Below are 10,711 nucleotides of genomic sequence, written 5' to 3' on the forward strand. Positions count from 1 at the left end.
TTTCAAAAGACGACCTACCTACTCTAAAAGCTCCACTAGTTCAAACTCAGCCGCCCCCTGCCCACTGCTGCATCATGGGGAGAATACATGCAACATACAGTCAGAAAGAGAGCAATGGGCATGGGAGTGATATCTAACATACTGCACTGGACTTTAGTTCCCTGAATCAAACAAAGGGAAAAGGTTTTTTCCCCTTTCCACAAGATAAGTATGTATCTGTCTCTAGGAGATCTGTATATATACAATGCATTGTGTGTTGTGTGTTATACATATGTACATATATAGTCTCTGTTTTTCTTTCATRTGTCAAGGTAGAATCGTGAGGTTAGTTTGTGTCGTTACATTCAGTTTTAATGATGAGAATGTAGATGATGAATAAAAAGAGGTCTCCAAAGGAAAGAATGGGGATTATAGGACTTTAACAGATTGACCTTTGGCCTCTGAGCATCTCTAGTTTAAAAAGAATTAAAGAGAAGAGAGGAGGACACCGAGCTCCAGTTCAAATCAGCAGATATAGATGYAGATATTTTCTCTTTCGTGACTTCAAGATCAAGCGAGATCCCAAAATGAATTCTAGAATGTGAATTAGTGTTCCTTTCACTCCCAATGATCTCCTTCTCTCTTTATCTCTGGCTCAGAGGGAGGGACTGAATGAGAGACCCGTCTTAAAAAGTCCCCAGAAGAAGAAAAAAAGAAGCTATGACACGTCCACTATGTGCTACATGCCGTGTGAGGGATAAAAGTGGAAATAAAAGTGGGGAAAGCATGTGGAGRATCAAGAGGGCAAAATGTACAGGAACTAACAACGCCATGGAGGCTGTCAAGCTTTACATGGATTTATTRTCTGAGGTATTCTGCGTTGTAAGGTTTATGTTTTGAAGTTGTTGCACACCAACACCATACAAWGACAACAGATGAGACAATGAAACAAATCAATTCCTTTCCCCCTGAAATTGCCGTTCWATTTTTACAATCCTTGCCGTTTATAAAGTACTGAAAAGTAGGTATTTGMCTGAAACCGTGTGGTKATTCGTTAACAAAAGGCTGTATAAAGAAGAGCTAAGTCAAAGTGGTCAAAGTCTGGCTTTCAAGAATGGACATGGTATCCCTCTTTGGCCAGAGTAGAGAGTAAGTACTGGGTTAACACAGACGGRAGGCAGATCTCCAAATCYAAGGGCTTTGAATTTCAACGTGGCACTTTCCTTGGAACTGATCTACGAATGTACATAACTGGAACTGCTTCTTCAACATGGAAAACACGGGTTCATCTTTAATGCACCACATGTTCTTTACCAGAGCTGCTCTACAAGTCTGAAGTAAAAACCTGGCAGATTGTTCCTCTGACATCTGGTTGATCTGTGGTCCCAAGTCAGAGCTGCTCTACAAGTCTGACCTAAAACACCTGGCAGATGTCCTCTGACATCTGGTTGATCTGTGGTCCAAGTCAGAGCTGCTCTACAAGTCTGAAGATAAAACACCGGCAGATGTTCCTTCTGACATCTGGTTGATCTGTTGGTCCAAGTCAGAAGCTGCTCTACAAGGTCTGACCTAAAACACCTGGCAATGTCCCCTGACATCTGGTTGATCTGTTTTCCCAAGTCAGACTGCTCTACAAGTCTGAAGTAAAACACCTGGCAGATGTCCCTCTGACATCTGGTTGATCTGTGGTCCCAAGTCAGAGCTGCTCTACAAGTCTGAAGAAAACACCTGGCAGATGTTCCTCTGACATCTGGTTGATCTGTGGTCCCAAGTCAGCGCTGCTCTTCAGTCAAACCTTGTGAATACACTGCTGCAGTGTCTGATAGTATCTCCACACGACGACAACTACAGACCCGAACCAGAGAATACACAAGGCATGTGGTTGTCAAAGAAACCAGCGTTGAAACAAAACGCTTCGAAAGCTAGAAACACGGCCTTATCAACCTCAACTAGAAACTAACAAACAAATTAGAGTTTTTTTTATTTTTCATAGAAACCCTGAAATCTTACAAGCGAAGGGATTACCCCCCGTCTTCCCGACACCGCTTCCCGACCCCCTTCCAATAGTCAAGCATATGGACGGTTCATCACTACCCAATTGACCCTCATCCCTGTAACGTCACTCGCAACCACACAAAATACCAAATGTTCTTGTCAATCTGTACAGAAAGCCCTTGAGCCTATACTACCCCACCCCATATACCCTCCCCAACAGTCTTCCACCAGGCAAGCTGAGGTAGCAGAAACCAGAGACATCGTCTGGCACACTATTCCCTACAAAGTGCACTACTTTTGACCAGCCCCTCTAAGTCAAGCTGACAGGCAGAAAAGCCAGAACAGTCACCGAAGCAATAGACACGCACCCAATCCAAACACCACGAGAGAGAGACAGAAGAGACACGCACCCAATCCAAAACCACGCAGGAGAGACAGAAAGAGACACGCACCCAATCTCAAAACCAGAGAGAGAGAGAGAACAAAAGAGACAAGCACCCATCCACCAAAACCAGAGAGAGAGAGAGACAGAAAGAGACACGCAACAATCCAAAACCAAGAGAGAGAGAGACAGAAAGAGACACGCACCCAATCCAAAACCAGCGAGAGAGAGAGACAGAAAGAGACACGCACCCAATCCAAAACAAGGAAGAGCGACAGAAAGAGACACGCACCCAATCCAAACCAGCGAGAGAGAGACAGAAAGAGAAGACCTTTGCATCACTATGCATTGTGGTGAAGCAGTAATCACCTTGTGAAGGATAGATAGGAAAGGAGGGGAGAGGGAAAAGATGGAGATGGCAGCAAACTCAGACCATCCATAAAAATTTAAACGTATTGGCAGATGGCATCATTTCTGATGAGACATCTTGCATCTTTACATTGGGATACAGTTGGGGAAACAGTGTTAAGAAACAAACAGATTTTTTTTAAACAGTTCAAACACATCTAGAATCTCACATGTTTTACAGTGTACTGTATATGATAAACATGGTGGCCAATTACAGCGCTCCCAGTGTTGGGACCAGGGCAGGATGAAATAACAGACATCAGGAGAAACAACTTTGAAAGAAGAGGAGAGAGAGAGACGTCTACATTTCCTTGCAAAAGGTTTTAAAAAGAAGAGACACACCTCACCTGCGAATGATGCTGCTGCTCCAGTGTTATGGCAACATGCAGGGCACCCATTCCAGACAAGCTTCATCCAAAGAACACTGAGTTTGATTAGCTTTCCTTCTACTTGTTTCTCCATACTTTGCTATTCAATTGTTTTTATTTTGTATCATTCCGCCCATCCTGAAATCTATGCACTTCTATACAAGGTGATCTTTTTCGTTTATTTACTTTGAATGTTCTGTTGTGTTCTTTTGGGCGATGAGGCAAATTCATTCCTACATGATCTGTTAAAGACTGCTATCTGCAGTGCGGGGTGGGACACTAACCTTGGAAAGGCTCTTCCTCTCTGCCTCTACAGTCCTCATTTACCCTTCAACCCCTAGTCCAGATATATCTGACTGTAGCAAGACACCCTACAAACCCCTAGTCCAGATATATCTGACTGTAGCAAGACACTCTACAACCCCTAGTCCAGATATATCTGCTGCTGCAAGACACTCTTCAACCCCTAGTCCAGATATATCTGACTGTAGCAAGACACTCTTACAACCCTAGTCACGATATATCTGACGTAGCAAGACACTCTACACCCCTAGTCCAGATATTCTGACTGTACAAGACACTCTACAACCCCTAGTCCAGATATATCTGACTGTAGCAAGACACTCTACAACCCCTAGTCCAGATATATCTGACTGTAGCAAGACACTCTACAACCCCTAGTCCAGATATATCTGACTGTAGCAAGACACACTACAACCCCTAGTCCAGATATATCTGACTGTAGCAAGACACTCTACAACCCCTAGTCCAGATATGTCTGACGTAGCAAGACACTCTACACCCTAGTCCAGATATATCTGACTGTAGCAAGACACCCTACAACCCTAGTCCAGATATATCTGACTGTAGCAAGACACTCTACAACCCCTAGTCCAGATATATCTGACTGTAGCAAGACACTCTACAACCCCTAGTCCAGATATATCTGACTGTAGCAAGACACTCTTCAACCCTAGTCCAGATATATCTGACTGTAGCAAGACACTCTACAACCCCTAGTCCAGATATATCTGACTGTAGCAAGACTCTCTACAACCCCTAGTCCAGATATATCTGACTGTAGCAAGACACACTACAACCCCTAGTCCAGATATATCTGACTGTAGCAAGACTCTCTGCTCCAGTCTGTCTTTTAGTTGACTAGTCACACAAAGGCTAGATAGATAGATAGATAGATAGCACCTGTGTGGTGTATGGGGGGGGGGGGGGGGGGGTTGTAGTTCATGTGCAAAACCTCACTAGCATTTTGCAATGAAATAATTTAGGCAAAGTATCCTTGTATTATATGGGGTGATTTTCATTACAGATTTCAAATTAAAATACTAAAATATATACACTATACTTTTTTGGCTATAGTTTTTATACTACTCCCAATATAGGCCTGATGTGTTGTAAAGATTGAGCTAACGATTAGAGAGACTGAAAAAGGCATTCCATCTTTCACAGATTGATTCATAATAAAACATAATAGTAATAAATCATCCAGAATTAGTTGTAGGATCATTGTGTGACTGAGGTTGAGATTCTCATTCATTTCAATTACTTTCAAGTATACAACTAACATCTGCGATAAAAGCAAATGTGGAAAATCACACTACACTTTATTAAGTACGACGGAACATTACATTAATATTACGTTTAAGGTTTTTAAAACGCTTCATTTAGTTTTCGGATTGTGCCATCTCATCTCAACATTTTACAGAAATTAACATTTTCTAGGTTTGGACGTTTTCATGTTTGTTTTTCGAATGTCCACGAAAAAAATAATATGTATTTGAACTATCATACTTCTACAATTCCAATATASTGAACAGGATGGCAGCATTCTGCCAGACTAAAACAAATGGTTACTGTAGCACATGAATCCTGCTGCTTTCCTTTCCATCCTCCCTTCGCAGTAAAACACAACATTACGACACACAAGCCTCATAAAACTACACAATGTAATAGGTGGTGTTATGACTTTCAGATTGGAGCGGGAGAGATGGKGGCTCTTTAGCCGGACATATCACACATTCCATTTGTAACAGTTTTAACTGCCAGTGGTGGGAAAGGTGGAAGGATAACAGAGAGATTTAGGTAGGATGGTTATCTGTGATATTTCCTGTTTYAAAGTGTTGTTTCGGGGTAGCTGGGAAGTGCATGAGCAGGGGAATGTATGACTGCAAGCAGCTCAACATCATTCCAGACGGAAGGTATGCCTCACTTTTAAATTTCAACCAACGTTTCTCTCTTCAACAAAACCAAAGCACTGTTGCTTTAAAATGTTTCACAAATCAAACAGAAAAGCACTCAAGTTGCAGTTAGCAGGATGGTGGTACTTGCACCTAAACAAATGCTGAGACTTTTACAACATTTAAAAAACAAAGTTGGTGTCAAAAAAGGATACATTTTACAAAATATTATATTTTTGCCATTCTTGAAATTTGCCAAATTAAATAAAAACAGCAAATTACACAAAGAGGCAGGGGAACGTCACGACACAAAGTRATCACTACACAAACAAATCAAAAACAGAGCCAGAGTTAAAGACAGGTTCTTGGTGGTGAGGGTTGGTACCCGTGTTATAGGGGCACACTGAGCCGGACTGGAGAACGATACGAAGCAAAGGGGGCTGTTTTGACAGAATAAGAGAGGCAGTGCCTTCACCAGCCAAGTTACAAGACTGATATTTTTCCTGGTCTCAGGAGTGTCACGCCCACCAGGTTCTATAAAGGACACGGCAGAGTTTTAGAATTGTACATGTAACCCACCCACACAAAGTGCCTGATGAAGAGTGTGTGTAACCCACCCACACAAAGTGGGGATACCTGATGAAGAGTGTGTGTGTGCGTGCGTGTGTTTACGTGTGTGTGCGTGCGTCAATACATATAGAAATGTATGCGACTATGTATGGTGTGTAGTTACAGTATGTATGGGGTGTAGTTACAGTATGTATGGTGTGTAGTTACAGTAATTATGGTGTGTAGTTACAGTATGCATGGTGTGTAGTTACAGTATGTACTGGTGTGGTAGTACAGTATGCATGGTGTTGTAGTTACAGTATGTATGGGTGCAGTTACAGTATGTATGGTGTGCAGTTACAGTATGTATGGTGTGAGTTACAGTATTATGGGTGTGTAAAGTTACAGTATGTATGGTGTGTAGTTACAGTATGTATGGTGTGTAGTACAGTATGCATGGTGTGTAGTTACAGTATGTATGGTGTGTGCAGTTACAGTATGTATGGTGTGTAGTTACAGTATGTTGGTGTGTAGTTTTTACAGTAATGTATGGTGTGTAGTTACAGTATGTATGGTGTGTAGTTACAGTATGATGGTGTGTAGTTACAGTATGTATGGTGTGCAGTTACAGTATGTATGGGGTGAGTTCAAGTATGTATGAGGTGGCAGTTACAGTATGTAGGTGTTTGTAGTTACAGTATGTATGGTGTGTCAGTTACAGTAATGTATGGTGTGTAGTACAGTAATGCATGGTGTGTAGTTACAGTATGTATGGGGTGTAGTTACAGTATGTTGGGGTGCAGTTACAGTATGTATGGTGTGCAGTTACAGTATGTATGGTGTGCTAGTTAAGTATGTATGGTGTGTAGTTTACAGTATGTATGGTGTGTAGTTACAGTATGCATGGTGTGTAGTTACAGTATGCATGGTGTAGTTACAGTCATGTGGTGTGTTAGTACAGTATGCATGGTGTTGTAGTTCAGTATGTATGGGGTGTAGTTACAGTATGTATGGGGTGCAGTTACAGTATGTATGGTGTGCAGTTACAGTATGTATGGTGTGCAGTTACAGTATGTATGGTTGTGTAGTTACAGTATGTATGGTGTGCAGTTAGTATGTATGGTGTGTAGTACAGTATGCATGGTGTGTAGTTACAGTATGTATGGTGTGCAGTTACAGAATGTATGTGTGGAGTTTACAGTATGTATGGTGTGTAGTTACAGTATGTATGGTGTTGCAGTTACAGTATGCATGGTGTGCAGTTACAGTATGCATGGTGTGCAGTTACAGTATGGCATGGTGTGTAGTTACAGTATGCATGGTGTGTAGTTACGTAATTATGGTGTGTAGTTACATATCATGGTGTGGTAGTTACAGTAATTGATGGTGTGTAGTTTACAGTATGTATGGTGTGAGTTACAGTATGTATGGTGTGTAGTTACAGTATGTATGGTGTGTAGTTACAGTAATTATGGTGTGGTAGTTACAGTATGCATGGTGTGTTAGTTACAGTATGCATGGTGTGTAGTTACAGTAATATGATGTGTAGTTACAGTATGCATGGTGTGTAGTTACAGTATGCATGGTGTGTAGTTACAGTATGCATGGTGTGTAGTTTACAGTATGTATGGTGTGTAGTTACAGTATGCATGGTGTGTAGTTACAGTATTATGGTGTGTAAGTTACAGTATGCATGTGTGTATTACAGTATGTCATGGTGGTGTAGTTACAGTATGCATGGTGTGTAGTTACAGTATGCATGGTGTGTAGTTAACGTATGCATGGTGTGTAGTTACAGTATGTATGGTGTGTAGTTACAGTATGCATGGTGTGTAGTTACAGTATATGGTGTGTAGTTACAGTATGCATGGTGTGTAGTTACAGTATGCATGGTGTGTAGTTACAGTATGCATGGTGTTGTTAGTTACAGTATGCATGGTGTGTAGTTACAGTATGTATGGTGTTGTAGTTACAGTATTGCATGGTGTGTAGTACAGTAATTATGGTGTGTAGTTACAGTATGCATGGTGTGTAGTTACAGTATGCATGGTGTGTAGTTACAGTATGTATGATGTGTAGTTACAGTATGCATGGTGTGTAGTTACAGTATGCATGGTGTGTAGTTTACGTATGCATGGTTGGTGTGTTACAGTATGCATGGTGTGTAGTTACAGTATGCATGTGTGTAGTTACAGTATGATGGTGTGTAGTTACAGTATGGCAATGGTGGTGTAGTTACAGTAATATGGTGTGTAGTTCAGTATGCATGTGTGTAGTTAGCAGTATGCATGGTGTGTAGTTACAGTATGCATGGTGTGTATTGTACAGTATGCATGGTGTGTAGTTACAGTATGTATGGTGTGTAGTTACAGTATGCATGGTGTGTAGTTACAGTATTATGGTGTGTAGTTACAGTATGCATGGTGTGTAGTACAGTATGCATGTGTGTAGTTACAGTATGTATGAGTGTAGTTACATAGTATGCATGTGTGTGTAGTTACAGTATGCATGGTGTGTAGTTACAGTATGCATGGTGTGTGTTACAGTATGCATGTGTGTAGTTACAGTATGCTGGTGTATACAGTGATGCATGGTGTGCAGTTACAGTATGCATGGTGTGTAGTTACAGTATGCATGTGTGTAGTTACAGTATGCATGGTGTGTAGTTACAGTATGCATGGTGTGTAGTTACAGTATGCATGGTGTGTAGTTACAGTATGCATGGTGTGTAGTTACAGTATGCATGGTGTGTAGTACAGTATGCATGGTGTGTGCTTCCAAGCTGAGTGTGCTAGTTAATACAGTAGTGTTGCACTCAGAAAGACCTGGGTTCGGTTTAGTACCTATAAGAATTTATATTTCCATGAAAAAAACACATAATAATAACATAATATGATAAAACCACATATAATAATAAAATATAATGATAAAACCCACATAAATAATAACAATATAATGATAAAACCCACCATATAATAATAACAATAATAATTTAAAAAGTGCTTCCGTCAGTCCCATCTAAGAAATCTGGAACACAAGAAAGTGTACTAAAAGAGTACTAAAACACTTTTACTTTAATAAAAGTCCTGATTTGTGTTGCTAGTTAGTGTACAATCAGCTGCTTTGAAGTGGGTGACCTGAGCGTCATGACAACAGGATATGCAGCATGGAGGAATAATCAACAACACTTCATAACAACAAGCAAAATGGCAATTCACAGAAGTCTGTTTAGTTTTTTTCTTGAAAGGTATCACGTGCCACTCAAGAGACAGAAATGGCACGTCACATGACACTCACATGACACGTCACATGATATCTAGAAATTGAGGTTAGTTCTGTTCTGCATTTCTTTTTTTTTCTCTCCATGTTTGTTTACAATCTCACATCAGAATGAAAAGAAATCCATCGATTTACCTGAAGATGTAAAACAGTAATTAAATATATATTCATATGTATATAGCTATTAAAAGGTACAATGTTTTGTTTTGGAATGCAGTTTAAAACAAGTTAATAACAATAATAATAATAATAATAATAGACAGTAGATTCATAAGGTTAACATTTCCACCTGTCCGCACATTCTCCCTTCTAGGTCTCTGACTGACTGTGTCTCCGTCTCATCTCTGTAAGAAACTCACATCCCTATGAAGAAGTTTAACCTCGAGTGATGTTGCAGTCAAAAAACACTAACTASACTAATAAGCTGTCCGTCCCATACTCCTAGCTCCTCTTGTAAAAGAAAAAAGAAAAGACCAAAAGAAAAAGGAGGGGCCTATATTTCCCAGAGTATCCACTATCCCTTCTTGTTTTCAGGCTTCCCTGAGAGGGATACAAGTGCAGGTTGAGGTACAGCACTTGGACACAGCTGAGCCAGGTCAATATATAATATAGATGTTGTATACATTTAATCGAATACAGGTAGCTAAGTCTGCGTCATCCTCCGACTGACTAATATTGCTGCCCCTCCCGTCCACTTTATCCTGAGAGGTACAACACTGCAGGCTACAGAAACCCACGGCAGAAACACGCTGTTCAAATACAAGCAGAAGGTGGAGACAGTCGGTTCCCCCCAAAAAACTGACAGTGTCATAGTTTTTTTGGAGATATTTTTTTTTGTGGGGGGGGGGAGGTTGAGAGATTCATGTCGGTTTATTACATTCATTATCTGTGTGTATATAAATAATTAGAAGTGTGAAACTTCTCTGTAAAAGAGGCGAGACTCAGTCGTGTTAAGGAGGACTTTTTCGGACAGGGGGATCCGTTAACCCAAGTGGCATGAAACAATTAAACCCCAAAAATATTAATACAAAAATGAAATAAAGCCCAAATGGCAATGCACCTCAGTAGATTAGATACGACTGATGTAAATGAAGAGGAAAGGAGGATACCTAGTCAGTTGTACAACTGAATGCCTTCAACTGAAATATGTCTTCCGCATTTAACCCCTCTGAATCAGAGAGGTGCAGGGGGCTGCTTTAAATCGACATCCACGTCTTCGGGAACCACTAGCATGTTCTTTTTTGATTGCCCAATGATAAATACATATTTTTATAGTTTTCATAAATAATGTAGGACGAGATTCTTGGCCCTTCAGGAATCCCGTRTCAGGGGTTTCAGGGCCTACCTAAGTGCTGAATGTAGGAATCCATTCAAGGGTTTCAGGACCTATCTAAGTGCTGAATGMAGGAATTTAGACACGCATCTCAGTCAGTGCTACATGTCYTGATGATAAGTAAGTACCAATTGTACAGGTTATACACATTTCCCATCAGCATCATTTTACATGCTCACATGCATAACGTGAAAGAAGCGCTAAGGGGCACATTTTGTCATAC

At 40.6% G+C, this 10,711-nt stretch overlaps 1 long non-coding RNA gene across 2 annotated transcripts; it reads left to right on the plus strand.

Moving 5' to 3' along the window:
• Positions 1-6,605: 6,605 nt before the first annotated feature.
• On the plus strand, positions 6,606-7,131 carry LOC139026201 (uncharacterized). 2 transcript variants are annotated; one of them, XR_011477952.1, is made up of 3 exons: positions 6,606-6,723; positions 6,833-6,963; positions 7,007-7,131. It is a non-coding gene; the product is annotated as an uncharacterized lncRNA (long non-coding RNA). The 2 variants fall into 2 exon arrangements; XR_011477951.1 differs by having other exon boundaries at positions 6,833-6,946; positions 7,012-7,131.
• Positions 7,132-10,711: the final 3,580 nt, after the last annotated feature.

The sequence above is a fragment of the Salvelinus sp. IW2-2015 genome, unplaced genomic scaffold (genome assembly GCF_002910315.2).
Source record: "Salvelinus sp. IW2-2015 unplaced genomic scaffold, ASM291031v2 Un_scaffold4109, whole genome shotgun sequence".
In the NCBI taxonomy this organism is placed as follows: domain Eukaryota; kingdom Metazoa; phylum Chordata; class Actinopteri; order Salmoniformes; family Salmonidae; genus Salvelinus; species Salvelinus sp. IW2-2015.